A 27,824-nucleotide genomic window follows, 5' to 3' on the forward strand; every position below is an offset into this window, starting at 1 on the left:
AATACAGTGATATTTACACAGATGTTTTTGAGATAATAACCCAGGAGCTATATTTGCTAAAAACTACCACATCAAAAATGTAACTATGGAAAGCCCGTGATTATTACTAAAACTATTCATTAAAAGATAGAAACAGAATACCATTTATTAGTTAAAATGTGGAAAATAAAAAAACTATTAATTTTCTTTCTTATTAACCTTAGACTATTTTGAATTGCAACATTAGCTATTCATTAAGTGCGCGTGCATAAGGACACATATATTTCTATAAGGGAGAACAACGGTGGTTTAGAGAACCTTAGCTGTTCCTTTTACCAGGTTATGAGTGTACCAATGTTTGTAGTTTGCTGTTGTATTAAGAACAAAAAATAACTTTCCCAAATTTCTCTTCATTCTTGAGGATGTTGGGCATTTGGTTTGCATTTAATGAGTTTGCTGGTGCCAAAGAAGCAGAATGAACTTTTGAACATCACCTAAAATCATGCTCAATTTAGCCACTGTTCTCACTGAGAGGTATAATACTTAGGGAAAACCTTGTAACATGGTGAGAAGCATGATGATGAGGATGAGGATGAGGATGATGGCATTAGGTGTTACAGAGCACCAAATCTAAAGTGAGGAAGGCCTCGATTCAGATCCGACTCCAGATACTTACTGGTTGTGTAACCCTGGGCATGTCACATGAACTGTGTTTGCCTCAATTTCCTCCTATGTAAAATATGGATGATAGTAACACTTGCCCTATTGTGAGAACTAAATGAGGTAATAATTGTAATGTACTTAGAGTACTATCAATGTTAGCTGTTATTTTTATTAAAGTATGCAGTGCACATAAGGCATATATATGTGCACATTAGTTGTCTATACGGCTTGTGGGAAGGTGTTGATAAGTACAACAAGTTCAGGCAAGGCTTTGTCTAGCCATCAAGATTCTGGGATTTGTAATTCAGCTTTGGAAGAAAGGAAACTAATGGGAGATCAGCCCTTCAGCAAGAGGTTTTTACTTGTACCAGGAATTTTGAGGATTGAGGAGAATAGAAGAGGGAGGTGATCATGATCCCATGGCAGCAATGCAAGCTTCGTGTCTGGTGTTTGCCACATGTGCAGTTCTCTTCATCAAGACCATGAGAGGTCATTTCTAAATAACTACATAGATTAGAATGTACCAGAACACTAACGGAAGAGTGAATGAGTACTTAAGAGGGGTTAAGATCATGCTCAATCAAAATAGTAGCCGATCTCACCAAACGGGAAAGTCCCTGAAATCTTTCTCTTCTTTGGATATTCTTGGAAAAAATAGTTTGGAACCACAGGTGTCTTTCTCAAAGAAGAAATGAAAAATGCTCCCTCTTCAAAGCTCTCAACACCAACTTTGCCTCTCACCCAGGGACTTAGTGTTTCATCAGCGTTCTTGCCACTAAATAGGAGAGTGTTCTGCAAAATGATCCAAGTATGACCAGAAGCAGTACTTGGATATGGGTACTTCTGTTGATGTAAACCAGAGTTGTCAAACACAGGTCAGTGTGCCCACAACGCACCTGAATGCACTGGGAACCAGATTAAAATGTAATTGGGATATATTTAACAAAATAAATAAAATATAGTAGAATATAAATACTGTTAATATGTGATTTTCTAAGTTAGTAGTGACCCATGAAGATCCTTATAGATAGCTTAGTGGTACCATTTTCTAGTTGATGTTGGTACCAGTGGTATAGACCATACCTTGCCATGACTTTTTATCCATCCATTTATTCGTAATCTACCACAAAGTATCTGCCCAAAGTACAGAAGGCCTTCCTGTGATTCCTTCCATAGTTATCAAGACAACACTTGAACTTTTCGACACTTCTGTCATGACTGGTCCATCTTTTTATAGTCATACATGACCTTAAAGCTACTTTTCAGTCAAGCTGACACAGGTAATATTTTCTAACCTTCTTATACTTACCATGAATTTTTCCATTGGATCAGTGATAGTTTTGACTCATTCAAGATACTGGTATGCCATGATTCTTAGCCATAACAACTATACCTATATTAAAAATGAGAATATTATTGCCCAGTGATGAGCTTTGGAAGCCAGAAACAAAATGGGATCTTGGAAAGCACTTGATTTAAGGCCTAGCTCATTATCTACCTGCAGGACCTGATCAAACGATAAGTATTGATAATCTAATGCTAAATATGCATGACTGCCCATCAAACTCTGTATCATAAACACAGCAAAGAAAACTTTCTTTATCTCTAGCTATTTCCTGCATGAATTACAAGGCTAATCTCTTAGGAGACTAATACTTTCAATAAAGGAGGATTTATAGTGATCTGGAGCCCAATGAAATGAGCATAATCAGGCACAAACAGGAGAAAAAAAATCCTACAATCCACTTCCTTATGGAGGATACCTTGGGCCTACAAAAGTTATTCCAGTATAGTCAAGCTCTAGAAGATTCTTCTGTGCAGCACAGCTCTTATGTCTGGTCCCATTAGCACCTGTTATTCAAGGGAGCTAACCTAGCTAAGTGCAGAGGAGCTCATGACTGGAAAGCTGACCATTACATGGTAAATTCTTTGACAAGGATGACCTAGGAAGAAGATAATTATGTTAAAAAGTATTGATCTTGCAAGTTAGGTAATGTTTACTTTGCTATCCTTGTTTAACCTATGTGTAAAAAGATCAGAAGGATCATGTAGGCCCAACATACCTGGCAAAAAAGGCTTTGAATGTAGTAGCCACTTGATTTGTTTAATTAAGGGATTTGTCCACAGTCTTGCAGATAATAAGTGTCAGAGTTGCAGTCAAACCCAAGATTCTCAGTGCCAAGTCCAACACGTTTTCTACTCACCTGTGTTCTCAGAAGATACTTTAGGTAACGTGCTCTTTGATTTAAGTTATATTATTTGGAACTAATACTTCTCAGGCAGCTTATCTATCACTAGTTCTCCTTATCCAATTAGAGTAAAACCAAAACTAAAAATTTTCTGATGCTACCAAGCAGTTGTTGAAATAATACCCTCCTTAGCCACGCTTTCTTTCAAAGAACCCTTAGATAAAATACTTCATGTAACCATAGGGGTCTATAATAAAGAGTTTGAAAACTCCAACTTGAATTTGTGGTAAATGTTTTCTGAGTAGGCAAAATGGTAGCAATTTTGATTGGCTGCAAGAATCAGCTGATGATATCAGGCTAATGGTTATAAATCTACAAGACTTTACATTTTTTTAAAAAAAGTTTTTATTGATATCTTTTGTTTTATTAGATCATCATAGGTTTTCTCAGTATTCCTTCTTCCTTTTCAGGGAGACATCTGACATAGCAAATAGTATTTTTTAAAGACAAAAAATAGAGGGAAAAATTCAGCATAGCCAATTGAATATGTCAAAAAATGTATAAAGCATCTGCAAAGTGCAGCATTTGTGGACCTCTTACAAAGAGGTAGGATGAGAATGTCTTCTCATATCCCTTTTTTTTTAAACTTAATAGTATTTTATTCTTTCCAATTACATATAAAGATAGTTTTCAACATTCATTTTTCTAAGATTTTGAGTTCCAACTTTTTCTTCTTCTTTCCCTTCTCTCCCTCCTCCCCAAAACAGAAAGTAATCTGATATAGGTTATACATGTACATGTTAAACATATCTCTAACATTAGTCATGAAAACAACATGCATCTATTAAACATCTACTCTATGCATTATGCTAGCTTCTAGAGGTACAAATATAAAGAAGAAAATCTCTAATTTCAAATTTATATTTGGGGGAACACAACATGTATGTATATACACATACATATCTGTGTACCTAGGTACACATATGTGTATCTATATACATATATACAGAATCAATAGAATAAATGCAAAATTACATTAGAAAAGGCTTCATATAAAAGGAGGTACTCAAAGTAGAAATTCTATGAAGCAGCAATGAAGAGAAAATACACCACCAGTATGGGGAATATAAGACTCTCCTAGAGTAGATGGTGATCAAAAATGCAGGAACCAGAGATCAAGAAGGATGGGAACTGGGAGAAGAACATCAGATCTGCCAATTAAAGGTTATTGGTAATTCTTTTTTTAAAAATTAATTTATGTAGTTTAAGTTTTCAATATTCATTCCCATTTGAGTTCCAAATTTTCTCTCCATCTCTCCTCTCCCCCCACCCCAAAGTGCTGAGCATTCTAATTACCCCTACCTCCAATCTGTCCTCCCTGCTAACAACCCTCCCTTCCCTTATCCCCATCTCATATCTCTTCTTTAAAGTCATCCTTGTCTTTGTCAATTTGCAATAATAACTTCTGGGGTTTTTTTGGTATGTGTGTATGGTTGTCTTTCTTTTTTCCATTTGGATTGTTTGTAGTCACTGTGTATATTGCTTTCTTGTCTCTGCCTACTTACCTCTGCATCGGTTCATGTAGATCTTTCCATGATACTCAGTACGTTTGTCATTTCTTACAGTATAGTAATATTCCATTACTATTCATGTACTGCAGTTTGTTTGCCTATTTCCCATTTAATGGGTACCTATTATTTTCAGTTCTTTACTATAAAAAAGGGTGCTGCTATAGATATTTTGTCATATATGAGGATTTTTTTCTTATCAATGGTATTTTTTTTTATTTATTTTTTTTTTTATTTAGCTTTTAACATTCATTTTCACAAAATTTTGGGTTACAAATTTTTCCCCTTTTCTCCCCTCCCCCCCCCAAACGCCAAGCATTCTAATTGCCCCTATGACCAATCTGCTCTCTCTTCTATCATCCCTCTCTGCCCTTGTCTCTGTCTTCTCTTTTGTCCTGTAGGGCCAGATAGCTTTCTATACCCCTTTACCTGTATTTCTTATTTCCTAGTGGTAAGAACATTACAGTTGATCCTAACACTTTGAGTTCCAACTTCTTTAGCTCCCTCCCTCTCCACCCCTTCCCTTTGGAAGGCAAGCAATTCAATATAGGCCAAATCTGTGTAGTTTTGCAAATGACTTCCATAATAGTTGTGTTGTATAGGACTAACTATATTTCCCTCCATCCTATCCTGTCCCCCATTACTTCTATTCTCTTTTGATCCTATCCCTCCCCATGAGTGTTGACCTCAAATTGCACTCTCCTCCCCATGCCCTCCCTTCTATCATCCCCCCCCACTCTGCTTATCCCCTTATCCTCCACTTTCCTGTATTGTAAGATAGGTTTTCATACCAAGATGAGTAGGCATTTTATTCTTTCCTTTAGTGGAATGTGATGAGAGTAGACTTCATGTTTTTCTCTCACCTCCCCTCTTTATCCCTCCACTAATGAGTCTTTTGCTTGCCTCTTTTATGAGAGATAATTTGCCCCATTCAGTTTCTCCCTTTCTCCTCCCAATATCTTTCTCTCTCACTGCTTGATTTCATTTTTTTTAAAGATATGATCCCATCCTCTTCAATTCACTCTGTGCACTCTGTCTCTATGTGTGTGTGCGTGTGTGCATGTGTGTGTGTGTAATCCCACCCAGTACCCAGATACTGAAATGTTTCAAGAGTTACAAATATTGTCTTTCCATGTAGGAATGTAAACAGTTCAACTTTAGTAAGTCCCTTATGACTTCTCTTTGCTGTTCACCTTTTCATGGTTCTCTTCATTCTTGTGTTTGGAAGTCAAATTTTCTTTTCAGCTCTGGTCTTTTCATCAAGAATGCTTGAAAATCCTCTATTTCATTGAAAGACCAATTTTTCCCCTGAAGTATTATACTCAGTTTTGCTGGGTAGGTGATTCTTGGTTTTAGTCCTAGTTCCTTTGACTTCTGGAATATCCTATTCCATGCCCTTCGATCCCTTAATGTAGAAGCTGCTAGATCTTGTGTTATCCTGATTGTATTTCCACAATACTTGAATTGTTTCTTTCTAGCTGCTTGCAATATTTTCTCTTTCACCTGGGAGTTCTGGAATTTGGCCACAATGTTCCTAGGAGTTTCTCTTTTTGGATCTCTTTCATGCGGTGTTCTGTGGATTCCTTGAATATTTATTTTGCCCTCTGGTTCTAGAATCTCAGGGCAGTTTTCCTTGATAATTTCATGAAAGATGATGTCTAGGCTCTTTTTCTGATCATGGCTTTCAGGTAGTCCCATAATTTTTAAATTGTCTCTCCTGGCTCTATTTTCCAGGTCAGTTGTTTTTCCAATGAGATATTTCACATTATCTTCCATTTTTTCATTCTTTTGGTTTTGTTTTGTGATTTCTTGGTTTCTCATAAAGTCATTAGCCTCCATCTGTTCCATTCTAATTTTGAAAGAACTATTTTCTTCAGTGAGCTTTTGAATCTCCTTTTCCATTTGGCTAATTCTGCTTTTGAAAGCATTCTTCTCCTCATTGGCTTTTTGAACCTCTTTTGCCAATTGAGTTAGGCTAGTTTTCAAGGTGTTATTTTCTTCAACATTTTTTTGGGTCTCCTTTAGCAGGGAGCTGATTTGCTGTTCATGCTTTGACTTCATGTTTCTCATTTCTCTTCCCAGCTTTTCCTCCACCTCTCTAACTTGATTTTCAAAATTCTTTTTGAGCTCTTCCATGGCCTGTGCCCATTGAGTGGGCTGGGACACAGAAGCCTTGATTTCTGTGTCTTTGCCTGATGGTAAGCATTGTTCTTCCTCATCAGAAAGGAAGGGAGGAAATGCCTGTTCACCAAGAAAGTAACCTTCTATAGTCTTATTTCTTTTCCCTTTTCTGGGCATTTTCCCAGCCAGTGACTTGACCTCTGAATATTTTCCTCACACCCACCTCACCTCCTGATCCTCCCAGCCAGTGTTTGGGGTCTGAGATTCAAATGCTGCTTCCAGCCTCAGGGCTTTGGGCGGGGGCAGGGCTGCTATTCAGTGTGAGATTAAATTCAGATGCTCAGGTGAGGGCAGGGCTGCCTCTCAGGCTCAGTTCCCTCAGGGAGTTTATGCACAGACCTTCAACAATGAATCCAGGCTCCTGCGTGCTTGGAGAGCCCTGGTCTGCCGCTGCCCCTCAGCTTCTGTCTCCCGAGGGGGCCCGAGCCATGGGGGCACCCCACTCCCCCCTCGACCCGCCAAAGGGACTCTCTCACAGACCCCCGTCACCTGTGGGTGGAGGTACCCGTGCGGCCGCTGGAGATCCCGTCCCTGAAGCCCGCTCGGATCTGTTCCTCTCGGTGCCGCGGCCACGGCAGGGCTGTACTCAGCTCCCAGTCCCGGCGCCCAGTCCGCAGCACGAAGGACCTTTTACGAGAGGTTTGCAGGTCTCTCCGGAACAGAAATCTCCCTCGCTCCAATGTTCTGTGGCCTCTGGGTGCAGAACTTGCCGTGAGCCACTTCTTTGTAGTTGTTCTATGGGTTGTGGGCTCGGAGCTATGTGTATGTGCGTCTTTCCACTACGCCATCTTGGCTCCGCCCCCCTCAATGGTATTTTTTTGAGTATAAACCTTGTAATGGAATCTCTAGATTAAGAGTTATGGACATTTTGTTTTCTTTACTTGTATAATTCCAACTTATTTTCCAGAATGGTTGTACTGATTCATAGATCCACCAACAATACATCAGACCTCCATTCAGCCACCAAAATGATTTTCCTAAAGCATAGGTCCTGGTTATATCACACGTCCTCTCCCACCCTACTAAACTGTAGCGGCTTCTTATTGCTTTCAGGGTCAAACACTTCTGTTTGGCACTCAGAGCCCTTCATAACTTAGCCATATTCTAATTGGCCAGTCTTCTTATAACTTACACCCTGCCCTACATACTCTTCAATCCAGTGACATTGGTCTTGCTTTTACCCAGGTAAAACACTCAGTTTCTCACTTTCAGACTTTTTTCTCTAGCTGTCCCTCATATATGGAATGTTCTCCCTCCTCATTTCTACCTCTTGGATTCCCTTTCTTCAATTCCCAGCTAGAATCCCATCTTGTACAGGAAGCCTTCCTTAACCCTTTTAAATTCTAGTTCCTTTGCATATGGCAAAAGACCAAAGACTGTGAAGCAGGGAGGTTAAATAGTGTAGAATGATTGAAGACCAGCTTCTCCTAAGTTCCAGGAGACATGAGGGGAGAAACCATACAAGCAATATAAATGACTCAGATCAATCAGCAGTAAAGACAGCATGGCTGCCACAGTGGGGAGTGGATGCCTCTTCACTCATTCTTTTTTCTTGCTTGTTTTTGGAATGGGAAACAATTTTGGAATTTTCCAAAGAAATAAGGTACCTTCATTGATTTGGACTATCATCTTGCTGACTAGGAAGAGATTCCAGATTTGGTTAACTGAGGAGTACAGAGCTGTGATGTGTAGTATCTTCAAGAAGGACTAGCACTTTTGTTGTGAGGTCTTGCAGAGCCTTTTTCAGGGCTACTCATCCATCTTTGATGTCTTCCTGACATTCAGCTCTCACTTGTGGCTCCAAGGAGCTATAGCATGTTCAGTGGCCACACTCTAGTAAACCATCTTGGCAGACTCTCTGAACTAGGTTAAGGTAATGGATAGGCCTCAAACACATAGTTGAGTTAGAGGGATGTCTACCCCAAGCAAGTAAAGAATCTCTCCCCCTACCCTCCTGAATGGGCAGAGGAGAACAATTTGTTCCACCAGTCATGAAGGTGGTTGAAGCAGGCACTGTGGAGTGCTTAGAGCTTGGTTAGACATCAAAGACACCAAAGTCATCCACTGCATTATGGGAGGTTGCCGGTTGTCCTAATTTTTGTCTGGCCACTAGACTTTGATGACTCTGGAAGAGAGAGTAAGGCAGATGATGACTTTGTGAAACTCAGTCTCACTTAAATCCAATTCATGCAAGAGTCAAGACCACCTCATGATATCATTGGTCTTCAAAAATGGACAAACAGCAACAACCAGTGTGTCTAAATTTTTATAACTTCTCCAACATGGACCATTATTACTGTCATTTTTGCCAAATTGTAGGGCATGAAGTGAAACTTTAGGGTTGTTCTGATTTGTATTTCTTTTGTTATTAATGTTTTGGAACATTTCTTTCATATGGAGTTAATAATTTGTAATTCTTTTCAGAATCGTTTGTTCATATTCTTTGACCACTTATCTATTGGACATTGGCTTTTGGCTTCATAAGTAAAAATGAATATGTATATCTCTATAAATTTACACAAATATAGAATATATTATATATGTATATACACATTAATGTGCAGTCATATAAAATGTACATGTACTCATAAAATGTATATATAAATCAATTATGTATTTGTATATGCATGTATAAGATACCTATGTGGTGCAGTGGATAGAGTGCTGAATCTGGAGTCAGGAAGACCTGAGTTCAAATGTGACCTGAGATACTTGCTAACTGTGTGACCTGAGCAAGTCACTTAACCCTGTTTGCCTCAGTTTTCTCATCTGTAAAATGAGCTGGAAAAGGAAATGGCAAACCACTCCAGAATCTTTGCCAAGAAAAACTCAAAAGAGTTAACAAACAGTCAGACACAAGTGATAAACAACAATATGCATGTATACATAAAACAAATATGTGTATATATTCATATATACATGAATAAACAATTAAGACTAATTTTTTATTTTGGATATCAAACCCTCATTGGAGAAATTTGATTCAATTTTTTTTTCTGTTGTCTACTTCTCTTCTTATTCTAGATGCATTAATTTTGCCTGTGAAGAATCTTTTCAGTTTCATGCAATTAAAGTTACATTTTGTCTTTTATAATTGCCTCTTTGTTTTGTTTGATTAATAATACATCTGCTATGCATTCCTATGAAAGGAATATTACCTTCTTCCCTTCTAGTTTTTTTATAGATTTTAAAAATAAACTGTAATATTTGCATCACATGTCCATTTAAAATGTATTTTGGAACATGGCATGAGATGTTGGTCTATGCCTCATTTTTTGCTCAACTTCTTTCCAGTTGTCCCAGAAGTTTTTCAAATAGGGAGACTGTTTCTAAATAATTGTTTTCTCCTTCATCAAACACTGGAATACTGAGTTCATTATTTCTGATTCTTCTTTGTCTAGTCTCTTCCTTTGATTCACCTCTCTATTTTAAAATCATTACCAAATGGTTTTGATGACCACATTTTATACCATAGTTTGAGGTGTGGGAGTGTTACTCTAGAGCTTTTGGTTTTCTTATTGTTTCATCAAGTTGTATAAAGTATTCCTCTTATAATTTGACTGCTATGCCATTAAAAGTGTAAATTAACTTTGGTTGTATTGTTACTATTTGAGTTGTTTTTTATTATACTTTAGTTGTATCCCTAAAAGTCTGACATGTTGTTTCATTGTTCACATTATCATTATTCTTTTCATTCACTAATTATTTAAAATTTCCTCAAGTCTCCATATGTGTCTGTCTTTTGTTTGTATTCCCTAAAGTTATTAAAATTTTTATCTTCTTATGGTCTGTAAATGATATATTTACTGTTACTGTTTTAAAGAAAAAAAGAAAAACATTTTTAAAGATTTTTCTGTGTGTGGTAAATGTTTGTGAAAGTTCCATATCATTCTGAGAAATATGTGTACTTGTAAATATATATGAACACACATATACTCATCTATCTATCTATAAACACACATATATTCTTTTGTGGTTTCATTTAGAAGATACTACAAGTCTTTTAACTCACTTCTCCACCATTTTTTTCAGTTCTACATTTTTTCCTTTGTTTATCCTTCTGTTTGACCTATTTAAATCTGAGAGAGTGACATTGAAATCTGTCACTATTGTGTCTATGTCTTCTTGTAGTTCACATAACCTTACTTTCATTAATTTAAATGCCTGGGCATTTGAAACATGTTTAATGTTGATTTGTGGTATATGGCTCCTTTTGGCATAATTTAATATCTTTATCCCTTTTTATATTTTGAATATTTGTTTTTCATTTATCTGATAGCATGATTTTCTCTTTTTTTATTACGCATTTTTTGTGTATGTTTTTAAATCTGTTTCTTGTATGTAGAAGATTATGTAATTTATATTTCTTATCCAGTCTATCACTCTTTCCCATTTTATTGGATTATTTAATCCATTCTAATTTAAAGTTATGAGAATTAGGCTTTTATTTTCTTCCCTTTGTCTCTAATTTGCTTTTCCCCAAATTATGATTTCCCCCTCCTCCTTTGTAAACATAGTACAACGTCTCTTCATTTATTTTAGCTCAATCTGTTTTAAGTCACCCTCTTCTCACATCTAAATTCCTCATCTTTGTGCCCCTCCTTTTGTGTACTGCTCCTTTCTTTACTTTTGGAGCTTTTCTTATTAGTCTTCCTCCCCTTATATCTAGTTATAAATTCTTGCCTTCTTGTCCCCTCCTCAGTTAAATAGTCAAATAGAATCCCTTTTCCTCTGCTCCCTTTCAATTTCTTTTTTTATTACTTTTTAAAAAGAAACTAACTTTTTGTATCCTTTTTAAAAAAAGCATTTCTCTCATACTTTTTATTATCTTTTCATTCTGCTATTCTAGACTTTTATTCTTTGATTCATGACCTTTATGCTTATTTAATCTCTACATTTCTATATTCATCTTTTTCTATACTTCTCATGAATTAAAATTGTTGAGTTACTGATTTGGGGTTCTCTTTTCTGAACAGTTACTGTTTATTGCCTTGTAGATGTTACCAACCATCCCCTTTTTTCTTGTGTCCATTATTCTTAGAAATGCTAGTTTCTGAAGGCTATAAGAGATAATATTGTCCCATAGTAGGAATCTTTATGTTTCTCCAATTATACAATTCATTACTGACCTTTGTCTTCTCTTTCATGATTTGTCCCCCATTGACCTGGAAATCTCTTCCCTGTTATTCCATGATCATCCAATCTTCTTCATGTCCATTGACCTTATGAACTCTAATTCCCCTTCTTCTGAGGCAAGATGAGTGTTCTCTCTAAGCACCAAATTCCTGCAGATCATACCCATTTTAAGGTTTCCACTTTCCTTTGTAAAATATCTCACCCTCCCATCACTGAATCAAAATTTCCTCATTTTTTCCCTTCTTTTTTTTTTAATCCTTCCCTTTCCTTCCTTGCCCATTTTCCTATTTTCCCTGTTGATATTAGTCTTTGACTTGATTAAGGTTTATCACATAGTTCCCTTTACCTTCTTTCTTTCCCCTCTTTTATCAGCTTCCCTATTCTTTAATTTATTTACACAGGCACACACAGAGACACACATATATAAAACGACCTGGATTCAACCATAGGTGGGGTGTTGTGAAGTTTTTTCCATGATGTTTCAGACTTACTTCTCCATCATCACTTCTCTTTGACTTCTGCTTTCAACATTATCTTCCTATGCATATTTAGCAAAAAAAAAAAAAATCTCGTAATGGTCTCTGTTATTATTTTCTTGTTGTTTTCCTTGGTTGCTGTATTTATTTACCTTTCTTGTATTTCTATTGTCTGGGGTGTTTGAGAAACAAGTAATTTCTTCAGGTTTGGTTTTCCTTCTAGGAATATTTTGAATGCTTTCTTTTTATTGAATATCCATATTTTTCCTTTGACTTTATATTTATTAAAGGCAGGGATCACATTTTATTTATCTTTGATCTTTCATAACAAACAGAGCAAAAATGCTACAGACAAACAGTAGTCATGAGAGATCCATGTTTCTACTCATAACTGACAGTTAGTACCTATTTAATTCTTGGCAAATCACTTAAATTCTCTTCACCTCAGTTGCCCTATCTGTAAAGTGGGAAAAACAGTATGTGTGCTACCTACTTCACAAGGTGGTAAAGAAACAATTTTAAAATCTTAAAGCCCGATATACATGTGAGCTATCATTATTTGTTGAATGAATGAGTAGAGTTTTATTTGATTTAGCATTCAATTATTAATAGTTTATGAGCATCTATTTCTGAAATGGTTATGGAATTTTACTTTTAAACATATTGCTTATTTCCTCTTAAACTAAGTAAATCTCTCTCTCTAACCTCATTAAAACTGAGTTCAGGTACAAAGCAGTTACTAAAAAAGGCTTAGTGTTCATGGATCCTTGAATTATTCACCTTTGAATTTCATCTTGCTCATGGAATACTCAAGTATATGCTCACTACAAGATTCACAGATGCTTAAAGATATGTTCCTCCACTATCCAAAGAAATGTCAACTTCATTTGAGTGGGAGGCATAAAGACTGTGCTATTTTTCTTCCAAAAGAAGGAATCCATAGGATTATGGCCTCATAGATTTAAAACTGGATAAAGTCTTTGAAGTCATTTAGTCCAACCTCCTCATTTTACAAAGAAGGAAACTGAAGTAGCAAAGATTAAGTAACTTGCTCAAGATCACACAGGTAGGAAGGGACAGAACTAGGATTTAAATCGAGGTCCTTGATTCTTTTCTACTACACCAGGACTGCCTACCCAAAATTTAACATTTAACTAACTTGGAATCAATTCTGGGTCTCATGAATACAGAGCGATATAGTACGTACTTTCTCATGTGGCTCCTGGAAACCATTTTCATTCATTCAGGACTAATTTTTTTTTGTTTTAGTATTTTCTCTAAGGATCTCTTCCTACATATTCTCTTTTCTTTGTTTTTGGAATACTAGAAGGTTGAAATTTTCTACTCAAACCCATATCTGAAGGTAAAGAGAAAGAATTTCTTAGCCCTGAAGGTACTGTCCAGCCCCATGACTTTGATTCTAGGATAGATGCAACCAGAGGAAAGACTTGGCAAATCATGGGTCACATACATTTTGCTTCATGGAAAAGGACACCACTGATCTTGTTGTATGGTAATTCTCCTAGTTCTGTCCCCCTCCTCACTTTTTGGACTTGAGTGTATTGCTCCCATAGGTGTGGGAATATGTTTAGTTAATTTCAAACTGAATGAAAGTTTAAATATCTTTGTATAGAACTGGATGTTGGTTTTTCTGGACATAAAGAGTTTGAGAAATTTCCATTTCTGGGGGAAGGAGTATTAGAGAAAAATCTTAAGATTTCTTATCTGATTCACCCCTCCTACACAAAAAAGTAAAATAACTAACATATAAAAAGCATTCCTAAGGAACTTTAGAGATAATATATTTTCCTTTCACCATATGTCCAAAATAGGTTAGTGGAATAATTCCTAGAAGCAGAATGATAGAACCTCAAAAATTCCCTCTAGACCTGCAATTCCAAAATCTGCATTAAATAAGCAAGCTCCAAATTACAATGGGCAAGAGATTTGCTAATGCCACCTGATCTCAAACCCTAAGAACCTCAAACCAGTCTTCCTCAGCTTAGCTTGGAAGAAGTTGGATTCAGAGACTGCCTCAAACTATTTTGCAAATGGCCTGGGTTTGGCAGAACTCAAAATGAATTTTGTTAGGCACCTTTTCCTTCTGATTTTCAGACTCTGGACTTTAAGGGAAATTCATCCCATCTGCTTCTTATTCTATCCCACTAAATTCATAATGTTGCTTGGTATGTACCAGAAACCTTATGAGTAAGGATTAGAAAGCTTAAAAATATACTTTTTTCCTTATGAGGGATAAGGAGGTTTTCTTTTCCCCAAGAGTAAACAAGCCTGAGTTCCAATCCAGACTCAGAGGTACAAAGGAAGTTCTCCCACTGCATTCTTCAAACCGTAAGAGGTATAAATTTGTCCTGTCAAAGAAGAAAAATATACAAACAATAAACTTAGGGGAAATAATGTAAAGTTCAGATTGTTTTATGTTCTTGTTGTAGGCACAAGGGGCAATTATAACAAATCTCTAATCATCAGCAAAGGAATGGCAGCTGAATGACCCAATGCTATCAAATAGCCCATGATCCTGTTGCTAAGGGAACCTCATAGTTGTTTAGGATTTGCAAAAGTTCATGCTATCTTTGTATTATACAAATTTAGCTTTCCACATTTCAACTTGTATATCTCTGGTAATTGATGCTGACCAGACCAACAGATGGTCATAAGTTTCAACATCAAAGAAGCTTAACTTACAATATTTTCTCCCTTTCTTTTCTTAGCTTGTTGGATAAGCCTAAAAAGAGCACAAGTCCTGTGGTCCATTAGTCTAAAAAAAACCACTCCTCTAAATGATCTAAAGTTACCCTTTGTTTGGAAGGCTTCCTGATGTATTTGAAAGAATCCTACATTTCCAATCCTAGGACCTCACTTCAAATCCCAGTTCAAAGTTGAAGTGATAGGCACTTTCACTTATTTGAGTGATTTGGAGTAAGGCACATAGCCTCTCTGAAACTCAGTTTCCTTATCCATAAAATGAGAGAGTTTTATGAGCTCTCAAGTCCTTTCCAGTTGAAAAACTATGACATTGGTAGCTAAGTTCTGTAATAATAATGATGATATTATTAATAATGATGATTATATATTTGTTAAATTTAAATAGTCTTTTTGGAATAGAATTTTTTGCAGGTAATTATGTGCTTGGGGGAAGTTGGGTGGCACAGTGGATAGAGTGCTGAGCCTGGAATCAATAAGATTTATCTTCCTCAGATCAAATCTGGCTTCCAGCATTACCAACTGTGTGACCCTAAGCAAGTCACTTAACTGCCTTCATTCTTCATCTCTAAAATGAATTGGAGAAAGAAATGACAAACCACATCACCATCTTTGCCAAGAAAACTGCAAATGAGATTATGAAGAATCGGACACAACTGAAACGACTGAACAATAACAGTAATTATTTGCTTAGAAAGAATTCAAGGTGTGATGTCAGGAAAGACTTCCAAACAATTAGAGTGCTCTACAAGCAGAATGGGGTGTAGGTTCTTCCTCACTGATGGTCTTCAAGCAAAGACTGGAAGGTCACTTGTTAGGTGTGTTGTAGAAGGGATTTTGGGGGGATGTGCAGGTTATACTAAATCGTCCCTTAGCTCCCTTTCTACTCTACTCCAAAATTCTGTGATCTATTCTAAGCTTCCAATTTGATGAATGAGGAAAGTAAAGCCCAGAAAGACTTAGTATTTACTGATAGTCATAAAACTATTTAATGGTAGAACTTGGACAAAAATCTTCATCTCAACTTCCAGGTCAGTATCTTTAGCACAACAACCCCACATTGCCTAAGAAACTAACCACACTGTCATGAGGAACAAGGAAAAGTCAATTTCCTTTCTCTTTGATGGCAGAATTATTCTCCAAATGTTTTCCTCATTCTTCTACATATTTTGTCTCCTACTGTGTCTTCCCTGTGGCATTAAGCTATTTAATGATACTGTGACAAAACAAATTAGGCATCCCTATCAACTAACAGCTTCTAACTTAATCTATTGAAGATTTGTTGATAATAATTTAAATTTGCTTCCCAGAATTGCTCTGGGACTATCAACCCCTTCTGAGAAGACATCTGATTTTCCATAGTACTCATGCAAAAGTCCCACCATGAAAGTATAACCCACTGAAGGATAAAATCTGCTAAATAGACAGATTTGTCACATCTGTATTAGAGAAATGTATATTTCAGATACTTATGGTTATTCCCACCCCTCCCTTGGAAAATTAATGCATATCCTTTTATCTCAGAGGCCTCTCCGTGATTCATTTTTTTTTCCTTCCTTAAAATGAAATGATTGTAAGTTCAGTTGACAAGTTGTCAAAGCATATCAACAAACAGTTTAAACAGATACATTGTTGATGGAGCTGTAAATCCATTCAGTCATTCTGGAAAGCAACTTAGAATTAGGTTAATGAGGTGACTGAAGTGTCCATGTCCCCTGACCCAGAGTTCCTCCTTCTAGGAATATATTTAAAGGGAGTCAAAGCTGGTAGGAAAGTTCCCACATATGTTTACAACTAATTTTTTTTTGGTAGTGAAGAATGAAAACAAATGTATATCAATTTTGAAACGACTAAGGAAATTTTGGTCCATGAATATAATAGAACATGCTTGAGTCATAAAAAATGATGATGATGAAGAATATAGAGGAACGTGGGAAAACATATGAACTGATGCAAAGTAAGGTAAACAGAACCAAAAAAACCAGTATATACAACATGTACAGCAATGTGTTTGACTAGAACAATAGTATTAAAATGAAGTTTAAGGCAGTATAATTATAATGTATAAAGGCAATATAATATATATTAGGCCAGTAGAAAAGATGAGAAAAACTTCTCTCCCTTCTTTGCAGAAGTGAGGGAAATATGGATGTTGAACATTTCACATAATGATATACACAGCTGATTTGTCAGTTTTGTTGAAGTTTTTTTTCCCCTTTTCTCTTTTTAAATTTTTTGTTTTAGGCTATGGCTCTCTGAGTAACGAAGGGGTAAGCAATATATTCAGAAATGAAATTGATAGAAAATTTAAAGCCATGAAAGTAATTTCTTTTAAAGACAGATGAGATAGTATTCTATTTCTAAGTTTCCTTCCAGGTCTGATGTCCCCTGATTCTAATTCAAATTATAAAGGGAGATCTAGATTATTTAAATCACATAGTGACTGTCCTTTGGCATTAGTCAGAGGAATTTACGTATTAATCTAGGTAGGCAGAATCATTTCCTCAGGTTTACAACTGATTTTATAATTGAAATATAAAACTTATTCTTGACATAATAATATGTATAAATATTGAAAAATTCATTTGGGTAGTTTGGGTGATAGCCTTTAGGTGTCTAATGGCTAATTTCTATGTTATATGTCTAATTTAGAGAGATGTGATTGATTGATATTAGTATTTGATGTAGTTGGGTGCATTTCCTGATAAATCATTGACTTTTCCCCTTATCCCCATCTATTGTGCCATATTTTAGTGGAAGAAACCAATTTTTCCACCCTTTCTTGAAAAAAAAATCTACTTAAAAATTTGTTAAGGCCTATTTTATTCAAAACTTCATGGTAATTGCTAGGAGGTAATTCAAATTTAGATAAGACAAATTTTCTCCCCTCATTGAATTTACAATCTAGTGATATGACAGATATTCTTCAATAACCTCTATTGGGTCTTTCATTTTATCTTTATGTATACTCCCTCCAACAATGCAGATCAAAATCCATCCACACCTGACTATGCCATTCTATTCTTGTCCATATTTTCCATAAATTGATCATGAGGAGGATCTTCCCAGTTTCTGGAAGACTTCCATGCAGTGGTCATTGATTTTCCCCTATAAGACTGACTCTTTTTTTTTTGTCATACAATGTATTTCCCTGATGACATACTTTGTAAAACTTCTGCATAATTTTTTGTAATATCTTGTAACGTGATCACATCTACCACGTACCTTTTCATGATCCTTTGGGTAATCCTCAATTTAAATTATTTGGACACTATGGTATTCCAAGACCATTTAACCATATTATCATCAAATACCATTTTCTCAGGTTTTTTTTCTTTTAAAAATCAGCACATATTTTGCCCATTTCCACTCTTTTTTGATTCTCAAAGACTCTTCAAAGAGGATTTCAGTGATCAAATATGTAAATTATGTTAGTTACTTTGGAAAATAATTGACCTGGGCCTTGAGCCTGAACTTCTATTCTTGCTCCAGTGTCTTTCCGTTCTAATTCATTCTTCACACACACACATTTGAGAAACTGATATTCCTAAAACATGGCCTGACCATGTCAATTCCCAGAGGTTCTCTCTGGACTCAAGGATAAAATAAACTTCTCTTTCTGGCCTTTCACAATCTGGCTCCAGCCTACCTTCCAAAATTTGTTGCTTCTTATTCTACATTATGTATTCTATATTTTAATCAAATTTGCCTTCTTGAAAATAACCTCCCATCTCATATCCCTGTGCTTTTGCATAGACTGGCCCCCATTCTTGAAACGTATACTTTTCTCAACCCTGCCTTGTAGAATTCTGAGCTTCCTTCAAAACTCAGCTGAAGGATGACTTCCTAAAGGAAATCTATCTAGTACTATCAGAAGGAAACAACATTTAATATTGATACCACTTACAAGTTCTTATTTACAAATACATACTAAAATTTTAACTTTACTTTGCTTATTTCCTTTATATATTATATTATTGTATAGCTGTAAAAGGCCAGAAGCATTGTTTATGACCAGAACCATAACTAAATCATGACAAACAGGGCATTGAAATTAAGATAGTTAAAAAAAATTTACACCAGGGGAATAGCTGAACCTGTCCTCCTCTCCAGTTGGTGATTTATGCAACACTAACCTTGTGGTATCCCTAAATTTCCCCAGAAAAAGATTAATGTCTTGGAATTTTTCTTACCAAGAGACATTACAACATAATATCTACTCCAATGAATCTAAATCTTTGGATCTCCCTTATGGGGTCAGTGTTAAGAGAGTTTGTCTTTTCCTAACCATGACTGACTTAAGGTTGTGTTTAGTACTATTTCCCCTCGATGTTGTTTCAAATGAAGCATGACATTTGCTAGCTAAAGCTCCATTTAGGACTCTAGTCTTAGTTATTTTATTTAGAAATTATGGGGTGGCATCCTCATTATTATTTTATTAAAATATCATTCTTGTTGCCCTCCACAGGAGTTTTAGTTTTATTAGGGGCATTTTCTCCTTCCCTCTTAATTTTGACTGTAAAGCTTTTTAATCAGATCATCAATTCTCTGGCCAATTTTGTTTTTCTACCCTTAGCCAGGAATTCATTTTGACATTTTAAGATCTGATCCAGAAAACCAAATTCTTTCAGTATAGACATTTATAACCTTATTAAATTTTTATTTTGTGGATGATGTGGCTCCTGGATTTTCAGCAGCTTTTGATTTGAACCTAGTAAGGAGACTGAAAATAAAAATAGATAGCCCCAAAACATTTTTCCTTCTGCCCATGCAACACATAGGACTCAATTAGAATCTGGTTGTGTATTTGGTCTCCATGGAAAAGGATTATATTTTACTCTTAAGCCACTGCCAAGATGTTATTTATGAATGAACGTTACTGTAATTAAACAAACCCATTTGTGCCTCTTGGAATGACTAGAGGCCATTTATCTAAGAGCAGTGATGTACCAAAAGAGATACCACATGCCCAGCATATTTCTTCTATGAATGAAAAGAAGTCTAGAATATTCTTTCATTAGAAATGATCTGAAACACCTCATTGAGTGGCCTATATCAGACCTGTCAGAAAGCTGCACAAGTTATTATAATTCGTGTGGTTTGTTTATGGGCTATTTTTGTGCTGTTTGAACATGGCAAGGTCTAGATGTTGGCATTATATTATGGTCTTACTGAGTGGCCACTAATTTTTTTCTCATTCTAGACTTGTCTAAATTTAGATAGATTTCTGCACTTTGCTTTTTTCAGGATGGAGTGGCAGAGGAAACTATAAGAAGAAATAAACATAACATTAGCTGAGGATTTATTATGCTATACATTAAAATAACATAATATGCTTTTGCATAATAATTTCCCACTTGCGTGAAATCCCAACAGCCTAGAATTCAAATAACCAGAATGGTTTTTTTTCATGGCAGTTCAGTTATAAGCTATTGTTAGTAATGATCCCTAAGTCATCTAAAGAAACTGAAGGATCCTCTGAAAAATGAAAGATTAAGTAAATGATGCTCTATAATTTTGTTTAAGTGCATCTTACATTATGCTTTATGTCATTCTGTTGACAAGTACTTTTTAAGTGCTTATTATGTACCAGGTGTTGTGCTGAAGATACAAAGGAAGACAAAATGCAATCCTTGATCTCCTGCCATCATTCTAATGGGTCCCGCAACGTGGAATCAACCATGTAAATAGAAGATGCAGATGCCACAAAGCCAGGAGAGATAGTTAACATATTGGATGATAAGGGTTGAGAAAGATCTCACCAGTTTAGAAAGAGGGGGGCAAATAAAAGATAAAATTTCAAAAAGAGAAATATAAGGTCCTAGCCTTACTTAAGGTAAAAAAATAATCAACTTCATGAGTTCAGTGTAGGTTTGAGGTTACAAGATAGCAGTTCGAAAAAGGTCTAGGGGTTTTCATAAGATAATAAACTTTGACCTAGATGGGACTCTAGAGGTTTTATTTTACAGATGAGAAAACCAAGGCATAGGGAAGTTAAGTCACTTACGTAGGGTCATACAGCGAGAAAGTGACTAAATCAGGATTTAAACCCAAGCTCTCTTGCCTCCAAGTTCCCTTCCCTATCCAAGACACTATGCTGTTGATCTTAGTGTGCGGCAATCTCAGCAGAAGCAAAGAATGTGACATGGTAGCAAAAAAAAAAAAAAAAAAGGCGATATGACTTTAGGCTTCATTTGGAGGAGATATAATTTCCAAAATGAAGATGGTGACAATATTGCATACTTAGAAAATCCTTGGAGTATTATTCACACTTCTGGGCACCACATTCATTCTCCAGAATGGGCCGCCATGTTTCAGCTGCCTCTGGCCTTATCATTGCCTTTTCTCATCTTTCAGCTCCATTTTATGTTATATTCTTGCATCAGAAACTAAACTCCTTGAGGGTAAGGAATCTTTCTTTTTATTTTATATCCCCTGTGTTTGGCACAGTGAGCACTTTATTGTGCTCTTACCTGTGTCCACAATATTTTTCTCCCACAGAATGTTAGATATTTGAAGGCAGAGACTACTGCTTCTGTGTCTTTGAATTCCTAGCATGGAATACAGTGCCTGGAACACAGTAGAGAGTCGATAAATGCTTGCTCATTGAACTATGATTTGCAGCATGGGGGGAACCCAACAGTGAAATCTCTTATTGATCGAAGAATATTCATGTGTTTGTATCCTGACTCCCCACTTCTGAAAGACATTATGAGTCCTATATTATTATGTAAAAGACCTAGATTTCTGAAAATAATGTATAAGTGAGAAATATCACTTTCATTAGTAATAATATTGTTATATACTCCTTAGTATTTATTATCTGATCGATCTGTTGATCTATCATTCTGTCTTTGTACCTATCATTGTACCTTTTTTCCTTCTCCATCTCTGTCTTTCCCTCCATCTCTCACCCTCTTTGTCTCTCTGTCTGTCTGGCCTTCAAACTAAGGCCACAGATGTAGAGTAAGTGCTTGATAGATAAAGATATCCCACAGCATTTATTAGCAATATCTATTTACTAAAATTACATAATAGGCATTTATGGAACCTTCTATAATATTTAAAAAATAAGGAATAATGATTAGACCTGTGATTTCATTGACATCCCTAGCCCCCAGGAAGGAAGCTCTGTCTACCAAGGCAGACCGGTATCTTATTTGCATTTTATAGTCTTACAGATTGTCCAGAGCATTGTAAAGTCAATTGACTTGCTTGGAATCCTAAAACTGTTATTTGTCCAGAACCGTGCTCTTCCTTGATTTAAGAACAGCTCTCTAATTATTATGCACCATTGTCTTTCATTTTATTGACTAAATTGTTATCTTTCTAAACAAAAATAAGTCTCCCCTCACCCAGTCGTGGAGTATCTTTCCTCCACGGTGCCTTCTGCGTAATTCCTATCCATGTGACAGAGGTCAGTTCAAGTTCTACAACTTTCATGAAGTACTGAGGACTCTTTTTAGTTATCACTTATCCCTCTCTTCTCTGAACTTCTATTTTACTTATAGTTCCTACCATAACATAAATAGTAAGAATAACAACGAGTCCCCTTAGCTAGTTCAATTGTTCAGTACATATATTAGTATTAGCTTACCAAATGGACAGTAACTAAAAGTTAAGGGTTTGCAAAATATTTCATATTTGCTACAGAATCTATGATAATATGGAAACTGTAAAAAGAAAACAAAACCCATTGTTTGACAGATGGAAAATTCTTCTTTGTCTTTAATCTCTTAATGGAAGATACTTATTATTTGAGCCTCTGGAGTGGGTGAACAATGGTTAGTTTGCTTTTCCAAACAACTCAGATGTGAAGATTGCTTATCCAAAATAATTTACAATCTTCTCTGTAATAAAACTCATCATTTGACTTCTTAGTGTACTTCTGTCATGTGTGTAATAGACAATGCTTCTTTTGGAAATACTTGCATAGTTTCCATTCTCAGCATGGAAAGAACACTGTAGTTTGGAGGACTTTGCCATGTTATCATCATCTGTGGTTGACTTAGCTCAACAAAGTGCTGAGACTATGGCAAAGTGGAGAATTAAGGAGCACAACAAATTAATGTTTTCCCCCTGTTCAAGGTTTTTACCCAATTTTTCCCTCAGAGCTAGAAAGTGAATCAATCAGACAACAGAGAGAAAACCTGTATTTTTGTCAGGTTCCTCTGAGCCAGCACTTTTCACAGGTGCATGAGATGATGAGACTTGCTGACATTGATTTTGAGAAGTTGAAAATGTGAAGAAAAGGAGAAATTAGAGCTTCACCATGGTTTTAAGTGAAATTGAGATCAAAGCTCCAAGTAAGGGGTGTGGATGCATTTTGGGAATAACTCTAATTTTAATGTAAGACTTTTTTTAAAAAAATGTGTGCCCACTTTATCCTGGCTAAGATTCCCTGTCTGTAGTTCTATTTATTTTAAATGCCTTCATTAAATTTAGGTGGGGGGACTGATATTTTGATTTTTTTCCTTTTAACTTGATAGGACAATTATTCAAAACAGATGAATATGAGTGAATACCCATGGTACTAAAATAATAAAACTTAGAAAGACTTCATCACTTATGTAGACATTCATTTGTTAATACGCTCTTACATGCCAATGTGTCTAGTTGTTATTGTACTTGCTATTTACACATTATACAAAGATTTAATTGAGGAAATTAATTTTTGGATTGTAATCCCAGAAGTACCACTGAGTTGAAGTTTTGTAAAAAAAAAAAAAAAAGAAACAAACCAAAACTTTCTGTTTTGTAAAAAAAAAAAAAATATCAAACTTGCTATTTTCTTTTTTAAATAGATTTTTATTAATATCTTTTCTCTTTTTTAATTAAAACATTTTTCAGTTGCTAAAATGTGTTTTCTCTCCCTCACAACCCACTGGGGGAAAAAAAGAAAACAAAGAAAATCCATATAACAAATATGCATAGTCAAGTGAAATAAATTTCCATATTGGCTATATCCAAAAATATGTTTATTCTGCACCCTGAGTCCTTCCTTTGTCGTGAGTCTTCTAGCATCATGACTGGTCATTGCAAAGCTCAGTATAATCTTTCAAAGTTGTTTGTCTTTACATGATTCTTGCTGTTATATAAACTCTTTTCCTCACTCTACTCCCTTTACATTGCATGAGATTTTTCTTTGTTTCTACAAAACTATTCTTTTCATCCTTTCTTACAGCACAATAGTATTGCATGAAGTCAAATACCATAATTTGCTCAGCCATTCTTCAACTGATCTTTTGTTTTTTATAATACCTGTCTTTCCCCCAGTACCCCTCCAGAGCCATCCCCTAACAGATTTTTAAAAGAAAAAAAAAATAAAGAGAAGGAAAAAAAGTTAGCAAAACTGATCAATACATCAAAAAAGTGACATTATTAACAATGCTCCATATCTCTGAAACTCCACCTTTGCAAAGTAGTGGGAGGGGAGCAGAGAGATGACAGGTGAACAGCCAGAGTGCTCCAGTGGTACACTCCAGTGTCAGGAGAAAGTAAGGAAGACCTTCAGCAGTTTGAGTGTGGCTCTGTGGTGACTTCATGGGAGTGCATGGGTAAGATTCATACAGGATGCATAGGCATGGATGGACTGTAATCTCATAACTCTTCCTTGGGGCCAAGATTGTTTTTTGTAATTTTGCAATATTCATTTTTAAAGTGATTGTTCTTTCATTTGCATGGTTATAGTCATTGTATATATTATTTGCTTGGCTTTGCTTACCTCATTTTGCATCAGTTCATATGTCTTCCTTCCTTAAAATAATCTTATTCATAATTTCATATAGTACAATAATATTCCACTATATTCACATGCTAAAATTTGTTTGTCCATTCCCCAGTTTATGAGCATCTACTTCCCCCCCTCCTCCCCGCAATTCTTTGCTACTAAAAATGTGCTGCTACAAATATTCTCCTGCATATAAATTCTTTCTTTTTGTCAATTATTTTCTTGGGTTATATACGCCTTTCCTATTTTCTTAATTCCAAAAATAGGCAGATGAAAAAAAGAAGGTAGACTTCTCAAGTAAGCATGACATGAGCCTCAAAAATATTGCCCTTTGCTTTATAATTTCTTCAGTTCTTTTTACTGGATTGGTGTGAGATTTTGGAAATGTAAGTGAATTTAAGAAAGCAAGGAAACTTTCTTTTCTTTAAGTTCCATTTACAGCATGAATACTATCTAGATGACTTTCTCTCTCTCTCTCTCTCTCTCTCTCTCTCTCTCTCTCTCTCCCCCCCCCCCCCTTCTGTTTTCCTTTCCATCTGAGTCTTTCAGTGCCTGTATGGATACAATTTAGAAACTGGCATCTAATATGTCAGGACAAAAGTGACCCCTCGTGACTGGGTGGAAAAGAGTATCTAGAGACTTCCAAGATAGGAATTATTTGAAATGATTCTCATAAATGAAAAATTCTCCACTAAAATCTTGAGCACAAAAAGAAGGTCCCTATGTAGAATTTTTAGAAGTCCAACCCTTCGATTTGACCAATGAGGAAATGGGAAGAGAAAGGAGATAGGATTTGGATGCAACTTTGGATAATCACACAGTTTGAATGAATTTTCCCTTAGCATCTAATATCAGAATCCAAGTTAAGTGCTTGTAAGACAATAATTTAATTGTTGTCAAGTCTCCTTTGCGCATGCACACACACACACACAACACACACACACAAAATCAAGGAGAAGGAGATATATTCAAGGACTTTGATATATTTAAGCAACTTAGGAAATTCAGTATTAAAATAACCCTGTGTTGACACCATGTATTTTTTACATGTAAATATTAAGTACTTAAAATAAAGACAAATACTGATCCTGCCCTTCTCCATCCAAAAGTCAATGTTATTTAAGTCTTGCAATGCTCTTAAGTGGGCTTCAGATTGCTTGCTCAGCATTTGAGCTAAGGACAAAAAAACATATATAGTAGGCCCATCCTAAATTTTTTCATAACCCTCACCCTTTCAATAATAGCTATTTTGATTATTAGTGAGTATACTGTACCCAAAATTCTACTTAAAGCTTATGATAATTGTTTCAATCACTAGTTGTCATTTCTTATTCCAAGTCCAATATTTCATGCACATTAGAAGCACGTCATGGTCCTATGTAATTTTCTGGTTCAGTTTTGACCATGATATGTCCTATGAGATTAGACCAAACCAGAATTCAAAACTTTTCACTGAACTGTTTAAACTCAAGTCTCAGGGTTTTAGATTTCCTCAGTGCATTGTATATCATCACATGTGGTACATCCAGATGTTCCCAATGTGACCAAAATCTCTTTCCTTTTCGAAGAACCTCGAGTTCTTAGAGTCTACTTTCCATGATGGCAACAGACTCTCTAACCACAGGACAAGTAAGAATCATTTTCTAAAATAAGAATTTGCTCTACACTAAAAATATTTCATTGAAGATCACTGTAAAGTATGGATAGTTTTATATTCTAAAAGAATTAGGGAAATACAAAAAGTTCAAACCCAAGATAACCTCAAACCAAGGATCCAAGGTTCTATCTGATGGTATTTTACCTTGAGGTAACATTGAGAAGAGGTTTTCTAAAGTTCAGAAATCATAATTTCATGGTTCCTTTTGGAAGGTTACACAACTTCCCCAAACCTTAATAGTCATATTTTAAATAATCATAATACTATTTAAATATATATTTTTCCTAGTGTTAATGATCAGGCAAGGAATATAATAGTCAGCAAAGGCACATAAAGGGCATAATCAGGTTGCAATGTAGTACCAACAAGGAACTTCAAAGAAAATCCAGAGTGAAAGACAACATCAAAGAAATGTACAATATAAAATGAAGATGTACTGGTCACATGGCAAGACTGGAGGTGATAAGAGAAGAGTCAGAGTGCTCCACTGGAACATCATCAATGACAGGAGAAAGTAAGGAAGACCTCCAGCAGGATGTATCCCGTGTGGTGGCTTCATGGCAATGCATGGACACGAGTCATACAAGATGGGTAGGCAAGGATGTGTCACCATATGCATTGTTGAAAGGAGCAAGCAAATTGACTGGATCACAGACCTATTTGAGTTTTAAGAAAAAAAGGGCAATATACTTAAATTGTGTGTTTCTCTAAATAAATGAATAAAATAAATAAATTAGTGAATGAATAAACATACATACATACATACACACATAAATAAATAAATAAATGAGAAATAAATAAATAAAGATACACATAAAATCATAGAATTTGGAGCAAGAAAGAACCCCAATGATTATCTAGTTCAACAGTTTCCAAAACTTTTGGTCTCAGGACCCCTTTACACACTTTATTATTTTCTTCTTTTTTTTAAATTTGTGGAATAAAACCAGCATTTCTGTAACATAGCATATAAAAAAGATGTTTGCCATGAAACTGCAAATCTATTATGTATTACTTGCCATTCCTTTTAAATGATGACAAAGTTATTATTTAACTTTCTTTACTTTTTTCCTTTTCTTTTCTTACCCTTTGTCCTAGAGATGACTACCATTAGATACAAATATGTATGTGTGTATACGCACATATATACATATATATGTAAAATCATTCTATACATACAGTTCTATTTATCAGCTCTTTCTCTGATGCAGAAAGCATCTTCCTTCATATGTCCTTTGCAGTTAATTTGTGTATGTATAATAGTCAAAATGACTTACTTGCTTAAAGGTTTTCTTAAAACAATATTGCTGTCACTATATATAAAGACCCCTCAAAGAGCTTTTGTTTGTGTTATAGCTATTGATATTTACTGTATTAGAAAATGAAACATCTTAGTATTATTATAAAAATGGTTTTAATCTTGTTGATTCCCCAAAAGAGTTTCAGGGACTCCCAAGGGCCCCCAGAACATATTTGGAGAACCGATGATATAGCCCAACGACTTGCCCCCTCTCTCTCTCTCTC

At 35.6% G+C, this 27,824-nt stretch overlaps 1 long non-coding RNA gene across 10 annotated transcripts in view; it reads left to right on the forward strand.

The window, feature by feature from the left end:
• The window catches only part of LOC140526808 (uncharacterized), a 340,835-nt gene that overhangs the window by 170,110 nt on the left and 142,901 nt on the right, over positions 1-27,824 (forward strand). The window lies entirely within an intron of this gene.

Source organism: Notamacropus eugenii, chromosome 2 (genome assembly GCF_028372415.1).
Source record: "Notamacropus eugenii isolate mMacEug1 chromosome 2, mMacEug1.pri_v2, whole genome shotgun sequence".
NCBI classification, from domain to species: Eukaryota; Metazoa; Chordata; class Mammalia; order Diprotodontia; family Macropodidae; genus Notamacropus; species Notamacropus eugenii.